The 27,710-nt window shown below is 42.7% G+C and overlaps 1 protein-coding gene across 5 annotated transcripts in view; it reads left to right on the top strand.

Moving 5' to 3' along the window:
• Positions 1 to 27,710, top strand: part of SYN3 (synapsin III) — a 261,375-nt gene that overhangs the window by 39,510 nt on the left and 194,155 nt on the right. Inside the window, exons 1-2 of one of the 5 annotated variants that reach the window (XM_068142333.1) lie at positions 20,838 to 20,933; positions 24,535 to 24,608. The exons of 1 other annotated variant lie outside the window; for it this stretch is intronic. The gene's annotated coding sequence lies outside the window, so the exon portion shown is untranslated. Of the gene's footprint in view, positions 1 to 20,837; positions 20,934 to 24,534; positions 24,609 to 27,710 lie in introns of those variants that run through there. 3 more of the 5 variants (XM_068142329.1, XM_068142330.1, XM_068142331.1) reach the window with 3 other exon arrangements.

Genomic DNA, 27,710 nt, shown 5'->3' with positions numbered 1-27,710 from the left:
GCCACAATTTCATCTTTGATAATGTTCTTAGGCTGTCTGATCAGCAGTTGGGCTTGAACCAAGGCCACTGGAGCCCTGTAGAGTCGAGTTGTTTTGCTGGTGCACTTGAAGACTTTTAAGGCCTAACAAGTGGCCTATTCAACTTGATGTTTTTCTCACAGTAGAGAGACATGTGGGTTAATCAGGATTTAGATGGAAAGTGCTTGGCCTGTTTTTTTAGTTAACTGTAAAATAATTGTGCCCATCTGGTCAAATGAGGTCTCATTTCAAGTGAGAGTGGTGTCTGTTAAATACTCACACATGCTACATGTACACTGCAAATAGCTCATGAAAACTGTTGGGGAATGCTTAATTTACCTTATCTCTGCTGCCCAGCTAATACTGTCTGTTGTCTTCTAGTACATTATGGACTGATTTTCTGTTACAGTATTTTAGAATTGATGTATCCAGATGGCCCAGAACAGTAGGAACCAGCCTTATGGAGACTTTCTGAGGCTAGGAACAGGAGAGTTAAGTTATCTGCACGCATGCCTGAACAACAAACAACCAAGACATTGTTTCCTGAGGGATGTTTTCTCTCCATGGGAAAGTAGAGCTAGTGAGCTATTGATGACAACGCTGCCTTCATAAGAGAACAGGATGATCAGGAGAGGGTTGGTTGCTGTTTAGGCAGGCTGCATTCCTTTCAAGCCACAACCTGCTACTCTAGCACTTAACTGAGAGGTCTGAAATATGCCTTTGCTTCAGAGATGATACAGTTGTCCTTAGACAGACCTACAGACTTCTCTGGCTGGCTGTACCCTTTAATGAGAAACCTTCACAGATTCTCCACCTGCCAAGGGGGGAAAGGAGAACTTGGTTTTCAGTGTATTTATCTGAATGCTTATCCTCTCAGTCTGTATGTAAGACTAAATCTTGGCTAAATCTCATCATTTTCAGCAAAATGTTAGCCATATAATATAATCTTTAAAGGACTGTTAGAAAAATCATCATCTCAGTACATGCATATTAGCTGATAGCCCACCTTCCAGTTCTTTCCTATGCTGTGGGTTAGACATTTGGTATGCAGCACCAGGGACTCTCCAAATGGCCTGTCAGAATTGATGGCTGCCTGGCAGCCTGCTGTAATCTCTGCTCTGGAAAAATTACCAACTGTTCCGCTCTGCTGACATGAAAAATACATCCTTTCAGCCTTAACCGCTATAAACCGGAGCTGTTCTGATGTCAAGCAGGTTCAGACTCAAGAACTGGTGGCAGGACAGAGTTGATAGTGGCAGCAACCACCTTGCCATCTGTCATTTCTGATGTAAACCTTCTCGGTTTGTTGTCAGCCCCATGTGATGCTGAACTCTACAACCAAAGAGCAGAGTTGGACTGACTTCATTATGTGTCTGAAAGACGGTTCCAAAGCTCTTTCCTGGCACGAAGACCAAATGGCACACAACGTATTCAAAGGAACTGGTCTGAAAATAGAGCTTTCATTCCTGGAAAGCTTAAGTATTTCAAAACGAGCTTCTCCTTTGGTCCACAGAGACAGAAACATACTGAAAGAAAACACTTTCTGAAAGTCTTTGAATCGGAGATGCTGAACTCTTTTGATCAGAGATTACATCTTTCATTCTGTCAAAGGGAAATGAAGGAGCTGATGCTTCAAATATTCCCAAATACAAGAACAAAACCCCTGTACTTTCAAACTCTTTGGGGAAATCTGTTATAGTTTTAATGCAAGACTGTTGCTTCTATCCAGGCTTGACCCTAAATTCCTGTTGCTAAAAAAATCTTCAAATTCATAATGTTTTGCCAAGTCACATGTGAAAATTGAGACACAATTTAGGATCAAGTTTAAGAGTGCTATCAGGGAGAAGCAGAAGAGCTTTTGTAGTCATGTTTGGTGGTTTATGCTTTGAGAACTGTCAGTACAGGGAGATTATTTTTTTTAGTATGTGCTGTGATAATGATTATAGTGAGCCAACTACAGATTCAGTGGAGATTAAGCTCTGTGTTAACTGTTTGCACAGTGTTGTTTCTACCCTTATTTCTCTAGAATTGTCATTCATTTACCATAAATGCTAATGTCAGGTCAGGAAAAGTTGCTTGATAATTCTAGAGGTTAACATCCTCCTTTTCAGAGCTGAAAGGTCATTTCTGAAGTTCATAGCTAGAATACCAGTACCAAACTGATGATCATCTGACTTTCGTGGCACAAATACAGGTCTGGGCAGTGACTGGCTGGAAAGCAGCCCTGAGGAGAGAGACTTGGGGGTGCTGGTGGACGAGAAGCTCAACATGAGCTCTCCATGTGCACTTGCAGCCCAGAAAGCCAATCAGATCCTGGGCTGCATCAAGAGAAGTGTGGCCAGCAGGTCAAGGGAGGTGATTCTACCCCTCTACTCTACCCCTCTCCTCTGGTGAGACCCCACCTGGAGTGCTGTGTCCAGCTCTGGAGCCCCTATTACAAGAGGGATATGGACATGCTGGAATGTGTCCATAGAAGGGCCATGAGGATGATCAGAGGGCTGGAGCACCTCTCCTATGAGGACAGACTGAAAGAGTTGGGCCTGCTCAGTCTGGAGAAAAGAAGGTTCCGAGGTGACCTAATTGTGGCCTCAAGAGCCTGAGCTGGTCAGTGTGCTGCAGCTCAGCATCTCCGTATCATACGACAAAACCTCACTACTAAAATTCAGTCCCCACACCAGAAAAGCTGCAGGCAAGACTAATAATGGCTGGTTGTTTTAAGAGTTGCCTGACCTTACCTGTTAGCTTTGCTACAATGTTATACATTCATAACCCAAACTAATACAGAAAGACCTCATTAACCCACTTTTAAGATGTTATATAGAAAATTGTGTGCATATGTGAGAGAGGGGAAGGATCTGATGAGCTGCCAGAGTCTTGAGGCTTTTGGCAGGAGGGCTACGCTGTTGTTTATGGTGGGTTTTTATTCCTCTCTTTTTGTTGGTAGGAGCATGGTGTCAAGAATTATTTCTTCCTCAGTTTTAGGCTCCTTTTGGGGTTATTTTTACACTTCAGTCATCTACTTGCATACTGTCTTTTGATTCCCAGTTATACAGGTTTTCTATTCTGTTCTGCTTCTAAAACTCTTCTTACCTGAACAATGGGAGCTTGCACATGCAATGTCCATCACAATTTGTGTTTACACATCCCCCACTCTGTTTCCCACACTAAATCCCAACCCTCCACCTCCCCACCCTGCCATGTCCATCTACCCCCGTTGTGCTTTTCCTTCCATGTGAGTTCCCTGCTGTGCAAGGGGGGTTGCATCCCTTTTTTTCTTAAAATGCTACTTTTCCTCCAGTTCAGGTCCCTGCCATAACCCTGCACAAGTTTTCCTCCATATTCATCTCCAAGTCTAATTATGTTGCATGCTGGAGGTCAAGTAGCATCATGCAGTGTCTCTTATTCAGGTGACAAACCCTGCATGGGAATCCTTGTGTGTATGAAGGATTATGGCTGCCAGAGCAAGTTTAGATTGGATATTAAGAAAAATTTCTTTACTGAATGAGGGTTTAAGCATTGGAACAGGCTGCCCAGGGAGGTGGTAGAATCACCATCCCTGAAGGTGCTCAAGAAGCATATAGAAGTGGTGCTTCAGGCTATAGTTTAATGGTCATGGTAGTTTGGTTTCATTTGGACCCAATGATCTTAAAGGTCTTTTCCAGCATTAATGGTTGTATGATAACTGATAGCACAGGGGTAAAGAAAGGTGCAAACAACACAACAGTCCTCTCTAACACGAGAATAAAACAAATTTAAGCAATGTTTTTCTTGTTGCTGGACCAACCTAAAATAATCTCACACTGGGACAAGTCCAGAAAATTCATGTGCTGACAGATCAGCACAAAGTATTCAGCCTCTAAATCACAATAAGAAAGATAAAAATTCAATAAAGACAGGTTATAGGACAAGTTTTGAAGGCAAGAGGGGAGAAAAAAAATCCCTTTGTGATGTATACTGATCAGTGTCAACATTGCTCTCTAACAGGACTATCTCTGTAATCGACTCAAACAGGCTTCTTTTACATGAGTTCAGTAGGGCCTCATTATTTCTGCTTACAAAAATCTTCCAAACAAGGATGTAAGGGCATCTTCTGTTTTTGCACACCCTGTTTGCAATTGCCTTGTTACACCCACACATATTTTTTCCTTTTTTCTAATATTGGCTGCAATGCAGCTTGCAGGGGCAGAGAAAGCATGCCTTGCAAAAGCTTAGGTGTGCATAAAAATTGCTTTCTGAACCACAGTGGACCTTCAGTTTTTTCAAATCCCTTCCCTTGCATGCTGGGAGCGCTCCAAATAAAAGGACTAATCTGTTTTCACAAACAATTCCCATGCTGCATGGCAAAATAACATTGCATTAGAGGAACTATTGGTGAAAGAGCTTTGCACAATAGAAAGAGCAGCAAGAACTTTGTGTGTTCTGCTCGGCCCAGGTTTGATTCCAGCCACACAACAAAGATAAGCCAAAGATTTAAGGAGTAGTGTGCTTTGAAGTGTTGGCACCTTTCTGCCTGGAAGTTTGGTTAGGGAAGCCTTGGTGTTTAAAATGGGACAGGAGGCTGGTTGAGCGAATGATGTTAGTTTGTGACAAGTAGGATACCTGTTTAATTAACCAGTAATGAGACTTCTAAAGTGTCCCTAGTCATTGCTGTGACACAGGATAAAGATTTGGTAACCTTGAAACTATTAACATTTGAGGAAACACTGAATGGAAACTCATGGGGCTATACTCAGAAGTGTGTGACATCAAGACACTTGAACGTGTCCAGAGAAGGGCAACAAGGCTGGTGAGAGGCCTTGAACACAAGCCCTATGAGGAGAGGGTGAGGGAGCTGGGATCGTTTAGCCTGGAGAAGAGGAGGCTCAGGGGTGACCTCATTGCCCTCTACGACTACCTGAAAGGTGGTTGTAGCCAGGAGGGGGTTGGTCTCTTCTCCCAGGCAACCAGCACCAGAACAAGGGGACACAGTCTCAAGCTGCGCCAGGGGAGGTTTAGACTTGAGGTGAGGAGGAAGTTCTTCACCAAGCGAGTCGTTCGTCATTGGAACAGGCTGCCCAGGGAGGTGGTTGAGTCGCCGTCCGTGGAGGCGTTCAAGAGGAGATTGGACATGGCACTTGGTGCCATGGTCTAGTCATGGGGTCTGTGTTGATAGGTTGGGTTTGATGATCCTCGAGGTCCTTTCCAACCTAAGTTATACTGTGATGCTGTGTGGCTCCAAGCAGGCTCTGCTGCCTGAAGAAGGGATGCACAACACCTAAGGAACAGAAAATGCTTTATCCATTGTGAGTGATGAGTGGAACACCATTTCAGTTAGTGAGAAGGGAATTATGATACTTAGGAAATTACACAGTAAAGGAGACAAAGCAACAGACTGGGCTGCAAGACTGTTCAGTAGCTCACAGGATCAAACATCTATGTCACTGTATGTAACATGCTCAGCCTGGCTCTTCTTCTCTTAGGTTCTGCTTTGCTCTTTGTTTTTCTGTCTTAGGGTCTGAGAGAGGCAGAAACTACCACAAATTCATGTGGCCATTTAAAATGCTTCTTCCAGGCTGTGTAGAGAGTGGTGGTGGTGCTGGCACAGGAAAGATGGTGTTCAGTGAAAAGGAACTGAGATTTGGCCAACAGTTTTTCCAATCTGACTTCCCCATGCTCACTTGCCAGCAGGCAGAGCTCTGTGGCCTCAGTGTTGGCAAGAAATTCCCCCACTCACACATCTTTGACAGATCAATAAAACCTCAGCATAAAGCAATTACAGCAAATTGGAAGAAGAAAAATCCTGCCAGTGAGTCAGCAACAGTTGGGAGTGGAGGAGGAGGAAATCCAAGTTTCAAAATATAGCAACAGGGTGATATGGGGTTGCTCAGAAGGTTGTCTCTACATGCTTTGGGTACTAATGTGACTGTGCTTGAATGTTTGGAACAACCCTATAGCAGCTGAGTCAGAATGGTTTCCTAAGGCCTTGCTCTGTAAACACAACTTAAACTACTAAGAGGAGCCTTCTAATTGACTCTGGTTGTCTCAGTTGCAGAAAAAAAGCCTTACATGTTGCTAGGTGTAGTGTTATCAGTAGTAGAATAGAGTAGAATAGAATAGAATAGAATTAACCAGGTTGGAAGAGACCTTTGAGATCATTGAGTACTGCACCACCACCCCCCAAAAAGAAGTCTTTTCATGATTCCATGGCTAGGTTCACAATTCAACAAAACATGGTTACACTCTGTGTTCAGCCACATCTCAACTTCAGCTGGGCTGGAAGGGTATGAGTGCAAGGCATTTATGAATCCTGACATGCAGCTTCAGGCTCAGAAGATCGAACTCCTTATTGATTTGATTGATCATTGTATGACTGATAGACCAAAAGATGACTAACCTGCGTTCATGCTTCTCTGCTCAGTCTTGAAGCTTGCTGTTCTTACAGCTACCTTCTTTGAGTGCACTTTTTCTGCTGTAATGTGAAGAGCTAACTGGCTTCATGGCAAAAATCTACGTATCAAATGCATGCAGTAGGGACTCAATTAAAAATAAGTAGGGGCATTACAGCCACAATAGTCTACGTTTGCTGGTGATGAAAAGGACATACTAGAAGGGTGGTATGTGCTCTGCATGTTACATATGTTAGAGCCAGGGAATGATTTCATTCTTCCTTTTTATGCTTCTACTGCTGAAGCTTTCATCTGTGAAACATGTAATACAAATACATCTCTTAAGTTCCCTTTGTGCTACTTTGACAGTCTAGCATCACTGATGACAAATGGAAGCAAAGTGGTATTTGCATGAGAAATTTAATTAAATGGGTTCTGATGTCTGAAGACAGTACCTAAAATTATTTTGTCATGTGTTAGGTTTCTTTCCCCTCCTCTCCATTTACTGATTTATTCTCTGCAAGATTTGACTTGATAAAGTGGTAAATGGCTGCTTGGAAGCCCATTGGCTCCTGCTGCTCATTCTGTTACTAAAGGAAAAGCTCTATTTCGATTTTGTGAGCTAAGCATCAGGCAGTTCCTCTCTCACTAGCTTTCTCCCACTGCAACAGCACTGATTTACAACTCAGTTACCTTAATTTACAGCATGAGAGAAGCTTTTGAAACTGCAGATTAAAATCTGTACTTGGTTGACTCTTTCATTCTTTCTGAATAGCTGTTTTCAGTTGCATATAGTTTTCTGGAAGGTCATTTCAGTTCAGGCTTTCTGAAAAACAGTAAAGACTCTGGAAGTCTGGCAGTACTTGTGTAGCAGTCAAAGACAGCATTGTTGCTTCAATTAAAACAGCACAGACCCCAGTGGCCTTTATGCGATTGCTTATTTCTCTGTGCTGTTCTAGGGGTACCTAATGAATGTCACTCTGAAGCAAAAGGCAACTGTACTTTGTTATTGCTACAAAACCTACCAGGCAAGATTTTGACTGATCCTGTAAAGTATTGCTCTTCTCAATTAACGAGTCTACAACAGTAGCTTTGCTGATCACAGACTGCTTTAGGTTGGAAGGGACCTTTAAAGGTCATCTAGCCCAACCCCACTGTATTCAGCAGAGGCATCTTGAAGTAGATCATCTTGCTCAGAGCCCAATTCAACCTGATCTGGAATGGTTCCAGGGATAGGACATCCACCACCTCCCTGGGCAACCTGAATAATGAAATTCTTCCTCTATATGCCGTCTCTTTCAGTTTCAAACCATCATCCCTTGTCTTGTACCAATAGGCTCTATTAAAAAGCCTGTCCTCAACTTTCTTGTAAGCTGCTCTAAGTACTGAAAAAACAACCAAACCAACACAACCAAACAGAAAAAGATATTTTAAAGATTATACCAACCAAATGGGTAATGACTGGTGGGGAAAGTAAAGTAGAACAGAGCAGAGGCAATGAAAAGCCTGGGGTATTTCTTATTCAGAACAATGAAACATTACAGATCCTTTTCTTTGCCTTCATTAGGAAGGAAGATGGAGGGAACATAGCTGATGGCAATCCTTGTTTCCAGCAGTCAATAAACCCAGCACTGCTCAGGGGAATGGCCACAGCAGCAGCACAGGCAGAAGGACACAACATTAAGGAGTCTGTCATTTTTCCCATGACCCTCATCATGGTTTGTCAGTCACATCTGGTCTGACTGCAAGAGCTAGGCAAGTATAGTGTTTGCATTTTATTTGATGATGGTAGTAACTGCGACAATCTTCATCAATGATAATTGCAGCTGCGTTCCAATGCCAAAACTTTGGCATGCTGATGACAAGATCCCTTGGGACAGCAAGGCTGAGATGCCTGTATACAGAATACAGAATTAACCAGGTTGGGAAAATACCTTCAAGGTCATCAAGTCCAACCCATCACCCAACACCATCTAATCAACTAAACCATGACACTAAGTGCCTCATCCAGTCTCTTTTTAAAGAGTGACTCCATCACCTCCCTGGACAGCCCATTCTAATGGCCAATCACTCTTTCTGTGAAGAATTTCTTCCTAACATCCAGCCTAAACCTCCTCTGGTGCACTTTAAGACTGCATCCTCTTGTTCTGTCACAGGTTGCCTGGGAGTACTTGTAGCACCGTGTCATGGTTTAAAACCAGCTGAAAGCTACGTACCCTCACTTCCCCCATGAAGGGTGACAGGAAAGAGAATCGCGAAAAACTGAAGCTCATGCCTTGAGATAAAGATAGTTTAATAGGACAGAAAATGAAGAAAACAATAATAATGATAATAAAATCACAATAATAATTTGAAAATTATTAGAATGTACAAACAAGTGATGTACAGTGCAGTTGCTGACCACTCATCAACCAATATCTCAGCCAGTTTCTCAGCAAGGGCCTTTAGGCAGCCTTCTCCCTGGTTGGGTGTGACATCATATGGTATGGAATTTTCCTTCAGTCAGATTGGTTCAGCTGTCTTGATTGTGTCCCCTCCCAGCTTCTTGTGCTCCTTCAGCCTTCTTGCTTGATAGACATGGGGCAAGCACTACTTAGCAACAACTAAAAGCATCAGCATGTTATCAACTTCATTCTCATACTAAATCTAAAGCACAGCACTATGTTGGCTACCAGGAAGAAAATTAACTCTATCCCAGCCCAGTCCAGAGCCACTACAAAACAGCATGGCTCACACAGGGTGTCTATTGGGAGCAGTCCCAGCAATGTCCTTGTCACTGAACCAGGCATAGGGGTTATTTGTAAGTATCCTAAGTGCAGTTTGCAAGCAAGGAGCACATAAAAATGTTCTCCAGTCAAGGGTCCTGCCCATGTCCCACCTATCACAATTGACCTCCACTACCCCCTATCTTATGTTCTTGTGTTCCCCATGGAACTATGTTCACTGTTCTTGAATATGGAAGGTTTGCAGAGGAGTGCTGATGCTTCCACTGCAGACTTGAAAATAGTGCTCCCAAATGTTTGTGACTCTATTGAACTGAAACTATTTCTTCAGGTGAAACACCTGCATTTGGTCCTATAAATTATATGCTATTAATTTTTTCCTCAGCCTAATTAAAATGTAAAATGAGAAGGAAACATCACACTGTGGTGTAACTGGTAGAAACACATAGTGAGAACAGAGTGGTGTTGGCCAAAAAATACCGTGGTTGAATGGAACAGAGAACAAGGGATGCTAAAACCCAGGCTCTAGAATATCTTCTCTTCTGTAGTTGGTGTTATTCCACCTTTGTGTAGCAAAAGCTAATGCTTGTGCAAGCTAGCACACTCCTAGTGAGTGAGAAATCCACTCCCTCTGCCATCTGCTCTCCTGCATGAACAATTAGGAGGAGGAAACAGACCCAGCTCAGGAAGAGAGAGATGCAGAAAGCAGGCTAATGGAGGGAGAAAAATATCCCATCAAAACTAGTGACAGGCTGGGAAGGGGGAGATGGGGGGAGATGGATTTCCACTCTTAGGGATGTGCAGCATGCAGTGAATGAGGCTGTTCAGAAAACAACTAGCAGTGCTTGAAGTAGGAAAGCTGTGAGGGGAGGGAGCAGAGCTCTGGTTCCAGGAAACCAGTTCTTGCAGTACTTTTGTTTACTACCTCTGTGCAAGGTTGAAGCAGTTTGGCAAAAGGGAAGACTTTCAGAAGTCTCACTGTGATTCCTTTCTTCTGCAATAACCAAAGCAGATTGTACATATTTTCTCTCCTCTCACCTTTACCTCACCCTTGTGGTTCCTGATGATTATTTGAACTTTTCTTTCATGCAGTAATTAATCTGTTGTAATAAATTAATTCTTGGCTTGCTTTCACCCTTCATCAATGCAGAAAACTCTTTGTTGTTCAAAGAGTTTGTGTCTGCCAGATTTCACACAACTCCTTTAAAAGAAGGTCTAAATACTGTAAACAAACCAATCCTCAACCCAAAGTGGAAGGGAATGTAGATGGTGGTTCTACTTGCATATGAATCCATCTCTCTTGCACAGGTAGGCTCTTTTTCTGGGACCAGCATTTCCGAGATTTGGGGTTTTTCTTTCTTCCTTATTTGTGATATTAGAACCAGAGAGCTTTAACTGAGAGTAAGGGCTGCCCTGCCATCCTGGGAATCATATGCTTCTATCAAATCAAATTTTACAAGTGTGCTATTTTTGTCTCCTTCCTTGAAGCAAAAGGTGTTTTGATTCATTGTTTTTTTCTCTCCTCCCTAACAACTGGCAGTACATAATCTGCGACAGTATCTATCTGTCTAGTGACCACAGTGAACTTCCTTGTCTCTTAATGGTTTGAAAGCCTGGAGGATTTAGACATGTCAGAAGTCATTAAAATGTAGAAGCTTCATCCACCCACAGTGGTTCCTGTTGATCCTTTTAACTTTCACTGCATTGAAGAATCTTGGGTGTTTTCCTCCTCCCTTTAATTAAAGCAGACAGAAGACTTCTCTGTGAGGTTCTGTCTGTTGAATTTCACACATTGCTTTATTTGAGTAAACAGACCCCATAAATATGTATGGAGGAGAAGTCCCAGCACAAATAGATTGTTGCAGCTCTTTTTCAGAAAATATAAATAAAATATAGTGCTTAGTGTGCAGTTGTACTGGGGGTGTATTGCAAGGTGGTTTTGAACTTCTGCTCTGAGTCAAATATTGGATAATGGAATAGGCAGAGACTGCCCAGCAGTGCTTACAAGGAGAGACCAGGTGCTATTGCCACAGCATTTGGGGCTCTTAGTGTTGCCTTTCCTTCTCAGTGGGGTCTCTTAGAAGCTGCTGAACCAGACAAGAGAAAATAAGCTTATGTGGAAAACAGCATTTGGCTGAAATGTTTAAGGGTATCTGGGGAAAGAGTCCTGGGTCTGGAAAGTATAGAAGTCTTGAATCTGTCCAGATGCACTCAATCCAGAAAACACAAGGAACTGGAGAAGAAGCCTACCAAAGACATATAAATTTTAAGCCTTTTAAAATGGGAAACGCATCCATCTATATGTCATTGTGTCATTTAGGCAGGAGGTCACTTAGGCAGCATCAAAAGCAGAAACAATTAAGAAATAGGGCAGATATCATGGTAGAGACCTCTGCAGCCAGTCTGAGCTGAAAGAGCTCTCTTGTGGTTTTGCTCAAATGTATTTGCAGGACACTGCTGAAGAAAACTGGTGAAGATGATGCGATGTCATTGCCCACCACTTGCATGCTTTATAGACATACCATATGGCACATTTTTCACTACTAAGACTGTAAACAGTCTAAATCTGTACCACAGTCCCTAAAGCCAGAGCTGTTGCCTCATAAGAATGTGGAATGTGTACTTGGATGGCACAGCACACTGTGCTGTGGGCACGGTGGAGCTGGGACTGCAGCAGTAGCTCCAGGACTAGGAAGACCTGAGCTGCACTAGCATGCTTTTCTACCTAAGTGGACTGACCCTGTCCCCCACACAGTAACACAGCTGGCATAGGATACAGGTCTGAACACCCTCACATGGTGCTAGGTGCTCCATAGACATACCCTACAAAATGGTAGTGGTGACTGATGTTCCTTCCCAGAAAATGGTCTTCAAAGAAGAACAGGCTGTTTCCAAAATTACCCTGAGCCATGTTATTTATGATACACCAGAGGAGATACCAAAGGTAATGGGGGGGAATAGTGGCCAATATCTATGCTGTCCTGATAAGTCATTTGGTCCTTGCAGTTCTCCCTGATGCAGCATCATTGCTCAGCTTTCTCTCTAATTCATTCCAGCCTGTTGCTGCTATCTCCTTCTCCTTTAACATGTCTGGAGAAAGGCATTTTGCTATCAGTGTTAGGGAACATGTTCATATTTTGGCTCTTTTCTGAATCAGGGTTTAATTCTAAATTAAAACGTGATGCTTTTGTTGATGTTTTGTGTAGCTTCATTTTACAGCCTTATGAGAAGCTTCTGACTTGATTCTCATAACCCTGGGAAGTGAGCTGTACTTAAATACAGTGGTTTCTTGTCCACTGCAGACTGCTGTTTGACATACTCCCCTGTGGTGTGTGCACTTGCAAAAGAATTTATTCCTTCGCTTTTCTTCCACGCAGTGCAAGGCTTTGATCACCTCAAATAAGAGGAGCCTGCATGGCTGCACCAGAGTACTTCCACATCACCTGCCTTCCACCCTGCTGCTTCACTGCAACTCTCCCTGTAAAATGTCCCCTCTATACCCTTGCAATGCCCTGTCCTTGTTCCCTTGCTTTCATCTCATCCTGACTGTTGACATGTCCTGGGTTCTGTGATAACGTCAAGTAAGCCTCTCTCCAGAGGCCAGCTGGGCTGCCATGGCTGATGCTGCATCACAAATGTGCATAGTTGAGATCTTTGTATCATGCAGAAAAATGTGTCCAGCCATCCTGCCTACCCATTTCTTTGAGGGAAATCCTCTCAGACCTTATTTCCTTATCCTAAAGACTTTTCCCCCTAGAGCCAGTAAAGGGATAGACCATTAAAAAAAAAAAAACAGTGAGGATTAGTCACCAGAATTCCTAATCCCATCCATACCTTCCCCATAAAAGCAGGAGTACTTTGATGTTAGAAAACTGAAATCAGCATTCAATCAGAGTATCTGTTTTGTTTGCTACCTTTAGAAGCTAATTTTAAGTGGTGTTTAAAAAAGGAGGAAAGAGACAACTCAGCAAAAAAAAATATTCCTAAATCCTAGTTTCTTTTTCATAATGACTCAAAACTTCAGTTTTTCTACTGCAAAAGGTACTGCTGATGTTTTGTAACACAGTACTGCTTTGAACTTCAAACCTCAAGCCAAACTGACCTTAGTTGGATGTGACAGGGTATAAAGATTCTTAAAAGATAAATAAATCAGCGTCAAAAATCAGCTACCTCTATTGCACTGCTAGAGAGCCAAAGGAGAAGTCTGCTTCCTCAAACAGTCACAGCTTCTTATGGCTGCTGTAAGCTCTACACTTGAAGGCTTGGTGTAGTTGTTTAAGAAAGGCTCAATCAAGAACAGTAGGAGCTTTGTAGGCATGAAATGATCACATTGCCACTAAAACTCAGCCTTGGCTGAGGCAAATGGGGGTGAAACAGAAGTACTTCTTTCAATTGAAAGCACCATGTAGGTCTGGTTATGGCTGGGCCATTTAGATCAGTAGTGATCAATTGTCTGTTGGCTATAAAGAAGTAGCAAGTGGCTACTCAGAGGGGCAGAGAGGGAAGGAGAGTTCTTAGGGAAAGTCTGGAAATTTCCAGGATATTTTGGATATCTGTTTAAGAGGATACAGTCCTAAACCATGACTTCAGCATCTGTAGTGAATGCTATTAGGTTGAATGGCCTCAGGGTACAGCCTTTATCATTTTAGTCAGAACGCTAGATAATGAAAATGGAAACCTCTGCTTAGAAAAGATGGCCTTTCTGGCATGATATATGGAGGTGGGGGTTAAAATCAGATTTTGTTGTGCAGTAATAGGTCTCAGAAATATGCCTGAAATACTGAAAAGCACTGACAGTTCAGTGGGATTACAGGAAACAAAAGCAATTTTGAAGGTGCTGAAATAGAAAGTTTCTTTTCTTTATTTTTTAGATTTAGTTCTACACAGGATAAGACCTTGCAGGTTTAAGTTTGTTTTGAAAGTAAAGTTATAGATCTGTATCTAACTTTCAGGTGTTTTTTTTACCTGCCTTTGTACCTGTGTTTAGTTGACGCTGCCATTTTTTTGAACCTCATTGTGTGTTGAAATATCAATGATGTCACTTCAGAGGGTAGGCATTCTTTTTTTGCAGCTCCAAACATCAGATCCCAGGGGGTTTTAGTCATACTCTTGAGGCTTACCCCTCAGTTATAAAGCCTGAGAGAAAACAGCTGGATAGTCCCAGGAGAATGAGATGGCTTTTCCCACGCTGTATGAGTCCTGGCCAGAAGACTTTGTGGAGTCCAGTCCAGGGGGGTTCCATTTCAATTCCTAGTGGCTGATCTCACATACTCCTCATCCAAAGGTGCCTGAGGTTTTATAAGCAAACAGATTTCTAATAAAAAAATGTGTGTCTTCTGCCTTTGCCCTATGGGACCTGCTGTTAAGTCAGTGCTGTAAACACATGGCTGTGGCCAGCTACAGCAGTGATCCTCAGAGACGTCGCAACACCTATGTGGGATATCTGGTATTGTGAAATCTGCTGTACAGGCTGGTGTTTCTATGCCTGAGCACCTTAAATTGTTGATCTGCAAAACTGATGGAGAACAGCTGAACTTCAAAAAAAGCTCAGAAGCAAGCCTGGAGTCTGTGAAAGCAAGTATTTTGGTTATTTATGGATATACATTACTTATCCTACAACCAGTGCTCATGCAAAGAAATGACTCACAGTGAGACTTTGCCTCTGAAGGCACAACCACTCTGCCCTTGAGTATTTTCTAGGAGAGAAAACCCAAACCCACACACAGTGCCCTACAGGGTGATTTCCTCCAGCACACTCTCCAATCCTTTTTGTAGTTGCCTGGCAACCAGGGAATGGAGGAGGAGGGAAGAGGAGGAGGATGTGAGAACATGAAGGTACATGAAGAAGCAGATTATCTCTTGCAAACTGGCCAAATCAGCTCTTGATTGTCTTGAGCTGCTCCATTGCAATAGGTTACCTTCTCTGGCCCTTTTTAGGTGATTGTCTGCTAAAGGTAAGGATGATGATCCTGCTTTAATTTTAACTGAGTTTCACCCCATTGTGAACCTTTTGGCATTACCAGAACTGTTGTTCTTGAATGGGCATAGGTGAGGTAAGAAACAAGACTTGGTCAATGCACAGAGCTTACTTGTGGTGGCTTAGCTACATAGGGTTATCGAGCAGTGCCCCTGGGCTCAATGGAAACCAAAGAATTCCACTCAGCTGTCTCTTGTGAACATGATGTTTAACCACAGGTTTTGTACCAGATGTTCTCCTCGCTTGTCAAAAGAGCAAAAAACTCTGCAAGATTAAGTTGATTTTGTTCTGATTGAAGAAAGCAAACAACAACAAAGCACAAAGCAGAAGTTTCCATCTCTGGTTAAACATGTCCAGAGGAGGATTTGTAGTTTGGATGAAAATAATCTTAGAGGCAACAGGAATGTGAGAGAAAGAAGTCAAAGCTGCACTCTGAGTTGCAAGCTACTGATGTGAATCTCCCTTTCTGGTGAGTGTCTTGGTCATCAGTCATCCATTCAGTCCCAGTGTTACTGGGATCTCTATATAGTAGAATAATTTATACAGGAAGTATAATGGGATTGTTCCTTCTGAATAGCTGATAAACTCTTTGTGCCATTACTTTCTGCCCTGGGGAGGACTCAGAAATGAGTCTTCAGTTTGGGTTTGGGTTTTTTTTTCATGTTTGGGCCTTCTGTCCTCTGCATCCTAAACAAGTGCCAGAACTTTTGTGATAATGCCTATGCTGACCTGGAATTAGGGCACATCTCTCTTGTCTAACCTTTAGGAGGGAGAAACCTGTCTCATCAATACCCAAGAATATTCTTTTCACCTTGGAAGCTTCCATCATAGCTTAGAAAAAATGTATTGCAAAATACAGCAGATTGTCTGGCAAAGAAGTGGTGTACTTGTGTTTTTAAACTTGATTTGATTGCTATTAGATAGTCTTACTCAAAGATCCTCATGGGAAAAGATGATATTTGTGTTTTCTTGAGTTAGAATAGCACAGTAGGATGACACACGGCTTCTTAAGGCCTCATATTGCTCTGATGTTTGAGATGGCAAGAAGTCACTGCAACCAATAAACTAATTATAGAGGAATGTTACTGAAGTAAAGAATGCCAGTAGAAAAACTGTTCTTGTTTTTTCCTTGTAGGCCTTTTTTTTTGTTTGGTTTTTAGGTTGGTAGTGTTTTTCTCCTAGATTAAGACATGCCTAAAAGGTCTTGACAACTTCATTAAAATAACAAATCACTATTGCTAAAGAATCATAGAAAGCACTGGGTTGGAAGGGACCTTTAAAGGTCATCTAGTCCAACCCCCAATGAATGAAAAAAAATCTTTTAATTAGGAGTATGTTTGGGACACTGGCACATGTTTTCAGTGAGGTGATAACATGCTTCCTACTGAGATCACCATACACATATGCAGGAGCATTGAAGCCCCAGGAGAAAGTCTCATTCTGACTAGGTAAAATGAAGCTCATCCCAAAAGCATCTCCCTTCAGGAAATAGAATCCCAGACATTGCTAAGGAACCTATACCTGTTCTGCTGTGCATTGCCCTTTCCTTCTCCTCTCTCTCACTCTGTCCTCTACCCTTCAAATTTACTTCTGTGGAACCTGCCACTTGAATGCCTCTGCTGCCATTATGCCATGCCTAAAGCATATGTGCTGAACTGACAGCTGTCAAAGAGAATGTTGCAATACATTCAGCATGAAGAAATGGTCACATCAGCTTCTCATCTTTGCCATGTATTGTGGGCCAAAACCAAGCCTACATGGCTTATGTGTGGCCCAACCTACTACTGTTGCTATGACGTCATTAATAAATGCTTTTCACAAGACTCTGGCAAAACAGCAAGGGAGGGGGCAGGAAAAGAAAAGCCACACTGATTTGCAAATAGACAACCAATTAAAGACTTGGTTTATATTCAGTCCCAACCAGAGGATGGATCTTCTTATCAACCTATGAAAGTACTACCTAGGTGAAAGAAGTCTGCATCAGAAAATCAATACCTCCAGCCTAAGGTGCTGTAACATTGCCACAATATCCCAAGTAAGGCAGACTGACAATCAGTTTTGGGACTCAGAGGGTGAACAGGACATTAGATAAGGGGGTACTTACACCTTGATGAGATACACTTGTTATTAGTGTTGTTTTCTCTTGATTTCTTGAGCTTCTGGACTTCAGTAGTATGTATGGTTTTGCCCTGGCAAGTATCCTACTTGGAGTTTAACACTCAAAACAATGCAATCATATATCCCTAAATTTCTCAGTTGTATCTCGTTGGCTTTGTTGGTTGGTTGTTTTTTTTTTCCACTAAACACATTTCCTTTCATCTAAGGATGAAGAGGGAAAGAGAGAAACTTTCACAGTTTACTCCATTTGCCTGTGTGTCTAATTTTCTCTTTGAATATGCTCCCACTTATTGTTCCCTTCCTGGCTTATGCCCAGTGAGGCATCATTTCTAAAGACAAAACCAAAGCTTACTATGACAATAAGTTGTCTGAACAAAAATAATTCTGAGGAAGAAGGGACCTTCCACAGAAACTACAAAGCTTTCTGAAATTTGTCCAAAGAAATGTTCTTTGTTTTCATCCAGAAATACTTCAGCTATTGCAACTGAGAAACAAAACACCTCACTGCAATGTTTCTACTGAAATAGTGAAGGCTTGCAACAGGAAAATGTGCTTAGCTGGAAAAAAAACAATTGCACAAAGATTCAGCTTTTATGGAAAATATTCAGCAATCCTGAGAGGATTTCATTGCTGCAAAAGAACTTTGGCTGTAGCCTGTCTTCCATTTGCTCAGCTTGTCAGCTGCTTCTGACAGCGTTCACCTTGCATTTTGTTTTACCATTTTGTTCTCTTATTTGTTCAACTCATTTCTTGGGGTTGGCAAAAGACTTTGCTCAAGTTATTACAGCTTTCACTTGCTTCCTCCCCATCTATTCTGCAAAAGTTGTCATTCACCTGAACTGGACCCTGGCATCACAATTTGCCTGTCTGTTCAGTGCTTGTCTATGCTGAAGCCTCCTGTCACTTCTCCCACCCTGCCTTGTGTGTGTTCGTGTGCTACTGCTGCCATTTCTGTGATTACTCTGTGGATCTCTCAGCTGAGCACCTCTCACCAGAAGCAAATTTCCATTAGTGCTGGGACAGTTAGTTTGTGCCCTTTGAAGTCAAAGCTTTGCTCCTGATTATTAAACTCTTTGTTAGGAAGGCTTTGATGTTAGGAATTAGCTTGCAAAGGATTTGATAAGGAAGGACCATATTCATGATGCTGAGGTCTCCATTGAAGAGCTCTCCCCCTTCCTCAGCATCTACTGAATTTCAAGCAGATCCTATAGTTGTCATGGCAACAGCCTAATTTGCTCTCTTTTTGTGATTTAGGAAAGCACCATGTAAAAACTCTTCAATAAATGATGCTAAAACATCCTGAGTGTTGATAGTGACATTGGGCAACTTGCCACATGGCTTAATTTAATTGCTCTGAAGCCATCACCAAGTGCATAATTCAAGGTTTCCTTTTACACAAAAGCTCTTAAAAGTTTAGATGGCTGCAAGAGGAAGAGGATGAGCAGGAAAACAGCAGCTGCCATTCTTCGAAAGCAAAACATCATCAGGAGCAGGAGCGCAGTTTTATCTCTTTTTGTGGCAGAAAAATCTGCAACAAAGAGGAAAATGTGATTGAGATTTACTTTTTTCTTACCTTAGATCGCCATGAATTTGGTGAGAAAAGCAAAAGCATCCATCATTCCTGTGCTCTGTTCTTCTGGGTAAGGCAGAATCACTCTATCCTGCACTGGGACTGTGATAGTCTAGCAATTTGGAAGGTGGCAATAGTCGTGCATTGGCCCAGCATCCTGTCAATCCTTTGCTCTGAAGGTAGTGCCTAAAAATACTGTTTAGGAACACTGCTGATCTCTCACTGGTGTTCTGCCTTTGTAGCTATGCTAGGGCTTGGTCTTGGCTTCAACCTCTGGTCCTTACTGCCTCTAGAGGCAGGTCTAAGGGCTACCCAGCCAGCCAATCCTGGGAGATGAGCCAAACTGAGAGCTGGTGTAGGAGTTGCTCGAAGGAGTTTGGGCTCCAGTGCAAATTTGAACCTCACTTATGATAGTAGGTATATAGACTCTGCTGAGTAAATATTGGCACAGGGGAAGCAGAGTGCAGAGGGTTTTCTTGGACTCAAAGACACACAAGCTCTCTAAGAGAAGAATGGCTTCTTCATCCTGCCTGTTTACTTTTTGGTTACGGTGGAATGATGTGGCTGTTGGTAAATACTGTGCATGTGAATTTGGATTAACAATAGCTTTCAGTATTGCTGTGAATGATCACTAAAAGCCCTGCTGGCTGCTGAGCCTGATCTGGGGATGGGAGGGTTTGTCCCACTCAGCTCCTCCACTTCCAGCACTAGTCCTATAACAAAAAAACTCTTCAAGCCAAGGAGGTAGTCTGAGGCTTGACTTGGATACTGGCAACCCTATTAAGGGAAGCTGCAGTGCTCTGTAATTGCTTAGCCTGGAGAAGAGGAGGCTCAGGGGAGACCTTATTGCTGTCTCCAACTGCCTGAAAGGAGGTTGTAGCCAGCTGGGGGTTGGTCTCTTCTCCCAGGCAACCTGTGACAGAACAAGAGGACACAGTCTCAAGCTGCACCAGGGGAGGTTTAAGCTGGATGTTAGGAAGAAGTTCTTCACAGAAAGAGTGATTGGCCATTGGAATTGGAGGTGGTGGAGTCACCATCACTGCAAATGTTTAGGAAGAGACTGGATGGGGTACTTAGTGCCATGGTTTAGTTGATTAGATGGTGTTGGGTGATAGGTTGGACTGGATAATCTCAAAGGTCTTTTCCAACCTGGTTAATTCTATTTTGTTCTATTCTAAACAAAGCATTACCTGAGGACAAAGAGCAGCGTTCATTTTGAGGAAACTACTTCTCGGTGGAGGTGGCTGTAGTTAGTTGCCACTGCAAATTTCTGGTCAGGAGATTAAAAAAAAAAATTCAACAAAACCCCCCAAACTATAAAAAGGCAGAAAGCAGATCAGAACAGCTTAGTCATTCGGTTTAGGAGAAAACTGCCACTTTGATGTGTTGTTTTGATGTGGGGATTCAAACTCCCACAGCAGGCATGTGAAATCACAGTCCCCAGGCAGAGCCTTTCTCTTTCCGGAACCACGTACTTGCATCCTTTGAGAGTTTGAACTGGTGGGATGACAGTGCAGTTGCTGAACAGAAGATACCATGATATAAGGCAGACTCTTCCATTTCCTTATGATCTGCTTGTCTTCTCGCTCCCTTCTGCAGAACTGTTTTATTCTTTTCTCCTGACTTGCGTTCAGGAAGGAGGCAGTGTGTTTGATGTGCTGCAGCATCACTTTGCCTGGACAGGAATCTTTTCATCCACTGACGTAGTGAAATACTGTGTTGGGGGCTTGGGATGGATGTGCAACAATAAAAAAGGGAATGCCATGGCTTTAGTGGGAGGAGAGCAAAAGGGATGGAATGGGAAATATAAGTGGGTAATCTAAGGTCTCGTTTTTAGGAGAGTGACAGATTCTGGTTCCTTTACCCGCCTGTCTTTGATAAAAGCGTGCCAGTGGGGGTGAAGTCTGTGACACCAGAGCCTGCACACCCTTGTTGTTTTACTAAATTATTCATCTTGTTCCTGTGATAATATAGTTATAAGGAGGAGCCTAATTGAATTTACTGTCTGGCTTTGGCCAATAGGGCGATAAGGATCCGGCAGAATGGGATGACGGTGAATCCTGCTGGTGTGCTGTGAATGTGAAGCAGGAGGGACTGGCAGTTTGTGTGCAGGAGGGAAAGCAAATCGGTCCAGGGCCCCTGGATTAGCAGACTCGGGAGAGGTAAGGGAATGAGCGGGAAGCAGGTTTTGCTGGAATTGTATGCTGACCCTATGCTGCAAGGAGGTTTTTTTGCTAACAGGAAAGCACTCTGCAGGCGATGTTTTCCTGCAGGGTTTGGAGGGAACAGGAATGCGTGTGGTGGCACTTGCTCAGCACATGTAGCGTGTGCCTTTGTCTTTCTGTACGCTGCAGAGGTTTATAACATTGCATGTTCATTGTGCATGTCTGCATGGAGACGCCTGGGTTTTGTGTGGCTAGAGCAGCAGTCTATGAGGCATTGTAAATTTAATGAGAGGAGGCAAAAGGGAGAAATTACCTCATGGGCAGTGTGGAAGAAAGCAGTAATGCTGTCTGATTCGATTGAAAATGGAAGTGCTGAGGCTCTCAGAGAGCTGTTTGCAAACAACACCAAAAAAAAAAAGAGTAAGCATGTGTGCATCAGTGTACGTGTCGGGTCTGCAGTGAGATGTGAAAATGGGAAAGAGGAGGTCAGACTGGAGAATTAGTCATGCCAAGTGGAGATAAATTGCAAGCAATCTGTGTAATCGGATTCTCTAACATGGAGAGTGCAAGTGAGTAGGAAAGTGGATTAATCCTATCTGCTGATCTAGCTACACCTGGAAAGCAAGCATGGGGGGATCAGGACAGGTTTTCTGGCTGCTTAGAAGAACTGATGAGCAAACTGTCCTGTTTGCCTGCTGCTAGGATGATTACCTACCGAGCTGCTTCCACAGATTTGCTATCTCCCTTTTGATGATGAGAAGAAAGGGTGAGCATCTCTGAGGATTGGGTTAAAGCCCACAAATGAACGTTATCTGTAAGAGCAGGAGCACATCAAGCAAATTAACTTCTGCCCTTCTTTTTCTTTCACTGCCTTTGCTCTGATAACAAGTGACTACTAAACAGGCAGGACAGGTGGGGGATGCTGAGTTACAAACATGACAAGTGGCATTAAGCCATGTAGACAGGGAACATTGTTTGCAGTGATGATCATATTTCTGCAGTTTACATCATCACAAGCCTTTAAGACAAGGCTGTCCTGAGCTGGGTAACCTTAACTTCATCACTAACCAGAGTGAGGATCCCAGCTTGCCCTAAGGCATTAGCTGCTTCTCATATGTTTTCACCACCTCATTCTTTTTAAGCCAGGATCCAGAGGAAACTGGTATTGAGACAATGATGTTGCCCACCTGTGGATATCTCATCTCAGTTGGAAACTCTTATGATGACTGTGGAGGGTGGAATCCTTTTCCCCATTGCTCAGAAAGCAATAGCCAGAGGCTCCCTCTAACAAGAGCAACAAGGCAGAAAGCCCCTCAGGGAGAAGCAACAAAATGGCTTTTCTTTGGATTAACCAAACCTGTTTGTCTAAATAAGTTCTCCATCCTCACTAACACTAAATTTCTTACATCAGGGGCCAACATTCTCCTACCCAAACTCCCTTCTTCTCTGTTGTTATCTCATGGGACCTCAAGATGGGAAAATACAAAGATGAATGATAGTCCCACGAGAAGACACCTCCATGCTCATGTCCTTCTGCCCATGAGCTCTCCTCAAGTCTCAGGGATGTGCTGCTGGGGGTAGTGGGCTTTGTCTGACCCACTTTGTCTCATAGCTTGTCCACATATCTAAGGCCAGACTGAAGAGACACTTGGCAGAGATACAAGAAGGCCCCACCTTACAGAGACTATTTGTATTTGGTGCTGGAAAACCCAAAGGGAACTTTCCCATAGGATAGAGCCACGCTCTCCTCATCTGACCTGGAATAGCTTGCTGAAAAACAACTCTAAGACAGGGCATATACCTTAAACTATTGGGGGTTTGTCTCTTGATTTCTCAAACCTTTCTCAGTTCTTCTTGAGTTTAAAAAAAAAATAAAAATAAATGGTCACAGCTGAGTTTGACTCCAACTTTCAAAGCACTCACAGAAACAGAGCGAGCTAAGAAATGAAGCAAAACAAGCCTGGCAGTCTGAAAATAAACTCCTCAGTACCAAACCTTCTCTCCCCTTAGCTCTGCCTCAGCAACAGAAGAGTAATTAAGTAACTTGCTTATTCATATACTGCAAAAGGCTACATAGCTTCCAGGGGCAGAGCAGAAGCCTCTCTTTACTGAAAAGGGGGCAGATACTTGGAGCACCTGGAAAGTCCATCTCTCTGTGCATCAGAGGCAGCCATTAGCAGTTACCTGTTTCAGGATACAGATCTTCCTTTGGAGAGGCACACAGGAGATTTGGCAGAAGCAGCATCTCTCTGATGCTGCCGTGGTGATAGCCTGGCCTTCACTTGCAGCCTTTATCTCTGGTTGGGTGACTACATTGTTTGCTTCTGCCCCCAGAGTCAGCAGTGAGGCTCAGAAATGGGCAAAGCGCCAGCGTATTCCCAGGGAAGCTTACGTCATTGCTAATTCACTGGTGCCAGAGACTGTGCTGGAAACCTGAGGTTACTTTTGTCATTAATTGCCCAGATGATTAATTCATACAATGATATCATTTTCCTGGATGGAGGTTAGGAGGTTATGTACACTAATAATGAGAGGCATGATGGGATGCAAAACTTGTGCTCATTATTGATGTTAACGCTAATTACTACAAACTAGCTGCTGTGTCCTCCACATCATGCTTCTCACAAGCATTTTTCAGCCAGTTTTCTCTGACTCTCCCTTCTTCCCCTTATTTTATTTTCCTGGGATCTGGGGGAAGTGTGATGTGTGAGCGAGTACTCTTATGGGATTTGTAGTATGGCAGATTTTACCCTAGAACACTGAAACATAGTGCCCTTAACTTTGACAGCTCCTCTCTAATAAGGATTGTTGCTTCAGTTTTAATATTTAAATCACACTTTTCCCACCTTATAAATCTCATTCCACCTTCCCAAAATTCCTTCTGTTTGAGTCAATTACATAGCACATTCCAGCAAGGAAAAAACCAAAGTAACAAACAACACCAAAAAAACCCCTCCCACTCCAACCCACCAACAACACAACCACCACCAACAACCCCACAAAACAAGGAGAAGAGAAGAGAAGAGAAGAGAAGAGAAGAGAAGAGAAGAGAAGAGAAGAGAAGAGAAGAGAAGAGAAGAGAAGAGAAGAGAAGAGAAGAGAAGAGAAGAGAAGAGAAGAGAAGAGAAGAGAAGAGAAGAGAAGAGAAGAGAAGAGTTCTTATTGTGCAGTGACCAGTGTATTGTATTGTGGACATCCCCTTGAGAGGATGCTGTTCAGTTTGTAGGGGTGCAGGATCATTTTTTTTCTTTAGTCAGTCTGGAAATTCTCCAGATGTTGAGTTTTGCACTAAACAATCTAGGATATTTAGTCTTTTTTTTGAAGATTTCAGGCTAGAAATCCTTTTCCCACTGCTTTAATAGCTAAGCAAACAAGCCCAGAATTCCCAAATGGGCATAATAAATTGCTGCCCTGGCCTGGAGACAATTAATAGTTGATAATGGTGAAGCAACTTGATCTGATAATCTATTGATAGGTGACACTGCTAATTTGAAATGTCAAACAAAACACCCAGGGCATTTTCTTTCAAACAATGTCACTGTTCTGCCTCATATATCCCTCCCCCTCACTCACTCCAGTGTCTCTCTTCTCCCCTCAGGCCTCTGTGTTTTTGGCTGGCGAGTCTCCAGAGGTGTACAAAAGCTCTGGATCATAAGTTGTCAAACAGAGTTGGTAAGACCAAATAGAAGCTTTCTAGTGTTTAGATATGCCTGCTGTTTGTGGATCAAACGGTGTCCTTTCTCCTTAAGCACTGAGGAAGCCATGCTATCTCTCCATTCTGGATCATTTTTCACTTCTTCCCATCTTTCCTGGTTTCTTGTTTCTTCACTTTTCTACCTCAGGCAGAGAACAGAAAATGCCAAAGAATTTTTCTTGAATGCTGCCAAACAGAGATCGTAGCAGTTCTGCTACCAATTCAGTAGTGTAGTCTTATAAATATATATATATATATATAATATGGTTATTGAGGATAATTAAGTGATTATGCGGAACTAACGATGTCTGTATTAATGACTGTCAGGTTCCAGACACTCATCTATTATCTATTTAATGAGAAATCATCCTGCTGTGCCTGGGCAGATCAAACACTAAAGCAAGGGTACAGTATGATTTTGCTGTCATTAGCAGAAATGGCCACAGAAAAGGTGGCCCAGGGCACGTGTTGTTAATTTAGGCCCTGCCTATAAGGGGAAGGAATAATGAGATAGCCTTGTAAAACTATAAGAGAGAGTCTGCAGTGTGGCCTTTGGGGTGGAAACAATCTTTTGTCCCAGTGACAGCACTCTTGCTGAATTCTGCATTGCCACCATAGTGGCACAAAGGGGAGGAAATGATCACCTGCTTCTCAGGATGGCTGGTGGTGAGCTGTCTCTGGGGGAGAAACAAAGTCAGCTGGATGAAGTAGGAAAGATTCTGTTTCCAGGCTATCTGAAACTGGGAGTATTGCCTTCAAATCACTTCTGAGAGAGTAACTGCAGGTGTTTTATAAAGGCATATTACATTTTGTTGTGAGCTACCATGCTCAGATGTGAACAAGACAGCTGCAGTGCTGTACAATATGCTAGCCCGGAAAACATCAGCAGCATTATCTTTCTATGGGTTGGAAAAAGAAGTCAGAATTCATATTGAAGGGAGGAAAATGGAAGGACTGAAGAGACAGTTGAAGAGCTTTTAGAAGTGGGGTATAGGAACAAAGCATGCCTTTTGGGGAAGAAAGAAATGTCATTTTTGCCAGACATTGTGGGGTTTGGCTGAATTTTTTCCTGCTCTCAGCACAAACCAGAGCCAGCACTTCTTTCTTGTAGACTTCAACTAGAAAGCCTGGAGAAGCATTAGCTTCCTTGTTTCTCCTTGTACACAGGCACAATCATACACATACCAACTCCTTTTAAAAGGTGGTAACCAGTGTCTTCAGACATATCTTCATGGTGTGAAATAACAAAGCTGGTGAGGGGTTTGGAGCACAAGCCCTATGAGGAGAGGCTGAGGGAGCTGGGGTTGCTTAGCCTGGAGAAGAGGAGGCTCAGGGGAGACCTTATTGCTGTCTACAGCTACTTGAAGGGAGGTTGTAGACAGGCAGGGGCTGGTCTCTTCTCCCAGGCAACCAGGACACAGTCTCAAGCTGCAGCAGGGGAGGTTTAGGCTGGATGTTAGGAAGAAGTTCTTCACAGAAAGAGTGATTTGCCATTGGAATGGGCTGCCCAGGAAGGTGGTGGAGTCACTGTCAACTGGAGGTGTTTAGGAAGAGACTTGATGGGCCACTTAGTGCTGTGGTTTAGTTGATTAGATGATGTTGGACAATGGGTTGGACATGATGATCTCAAAGGTCTCTTCCAACCTGGTCTGGTCTATTCTATTTCTATTCTGTTCTATTCTTGAGTGTAAAAAGTGTGTTACCTCAAGCACTGCATTAATTTATAATTTAATTTTACATGTAGTTGGCAGTGGCACAAACACAGAAGGAAATAGTTGTGTTTCTTTCTTTTTAACTTGCTGGTAGAAGTGGTAGTTAACCATTCACATTACTTGGAGAAGAATAAGAGGCTAACTGATGCGTCTTTCCAATCCAAGTGAATAAAGTCCCACTCATCTGGGATGCAGGACTTCTAAGTATGGTGTTAAAAAAGAGGGGGAAAAAAGCTTATTCCATACCTCTCATGCAACTAAGGCAAAATATTTTTAATCTAGAAGGACTTTCACCAGCACTAAATTAGCTTCATAAGCAAACACAAGCATATTTGGATAGGACCATTAGGAAAGCAAAACCGATAGCAGCAAAACATTCAGCTCCAAGATGATTCAGACCTTTAATATCTGCTCCTGAAAATATAGTAACACTCCTTTTTTTAGATAAAATGTATTATTTTTAATATAGGAGTATCTTGACCCTGTGTGGTTGCCTTCTTTTGTGTAATAGAATTAATGTATCTGTTATGCTGTCATCTTCCTCCTCCACTTTAATCTGTAACTTGCTGGGCTTAGAGTAAGGCTGAATAGCCCTATAGTAGATTGCAGCCCAGGAATATCTCAAAGATTTTGGGCTGCAGAAACACTTTTACTTGACTTTGCAGAACAAGGTGATGAACTCGAGGGGAAGATGCTAGAAAATAAAGATCCCCCTTGGAGAAAGAGATTGAGACTATCAGGAGTTTGCTCTTTCAATTTCACAGCACAGTTGTTTATAGCCACTGCTGTAGTGCAGTGGACCAAAAAAAAACCCCAAACCAACAAAACAAACAAACAAAAAACCAACCCATTTAGTATAAAGAATGATCAATTCATCAAATGGTCCCAGAGGTGATGGATTGGATGCTTCACTCCCTGAGTCACTGCATGCATCTCTGACACACTGTGCCCATCGCTGGCAGCTGCCAGGGACTGTGGACACAACATGTGGGCAGGGAAACATGCTCAGCACCCAGCTGTTCTCTGAAGTAGGATTGAGCAAATAATGTGACAAGTTAGGAAGTAATTAGCCTTTTTTTTTTTTTAGCCCCAAAGTTTTCAGGTTTGCTACACAAAACTCAGTGCTGGTGGTCCCTTCTGGTTGCTAAAGCATTCGTGTGCTTTGGTAAGAGGGTTTGAGTGAAATGCTGCACTCCCTCCAGCAGCTGAAGGCTGCTGCATTTAGCTTGATGCATCTATCTAAAATAGGCCTGTGTGTATTTAGTTAATCTTGTGGGCAGGCTTTCCTGCTTCAGCAGCCTTGTGAAGCTTCTTTTAACAGGAGAGAGAGGAGTAGGCGAATTAGGAGTGTGGGATGCTCTTTTATAA

The sequence above is a fragment of the Melanerpes formicivorus genome, unplaced genomic scaffold (genome assembly GCF_026170545.1).
Source record: "Melanerpes formicivorus ecotype bairdi unplaced genomic scaffold, bMelFor1.0.p_v2 SCAF_8, whole genome shotgun sequence".
Lineage (NCBI taxonomy): Eukaryota > Metazoa > Chordata > Aves > Piciformes > Picidae > Melanerpes > Melanerpes formicivorus.
Note: the sequence above shows the minus strand (reverse complement) of the source record. Positions and strands in the feature narration are given on the sequence as shown.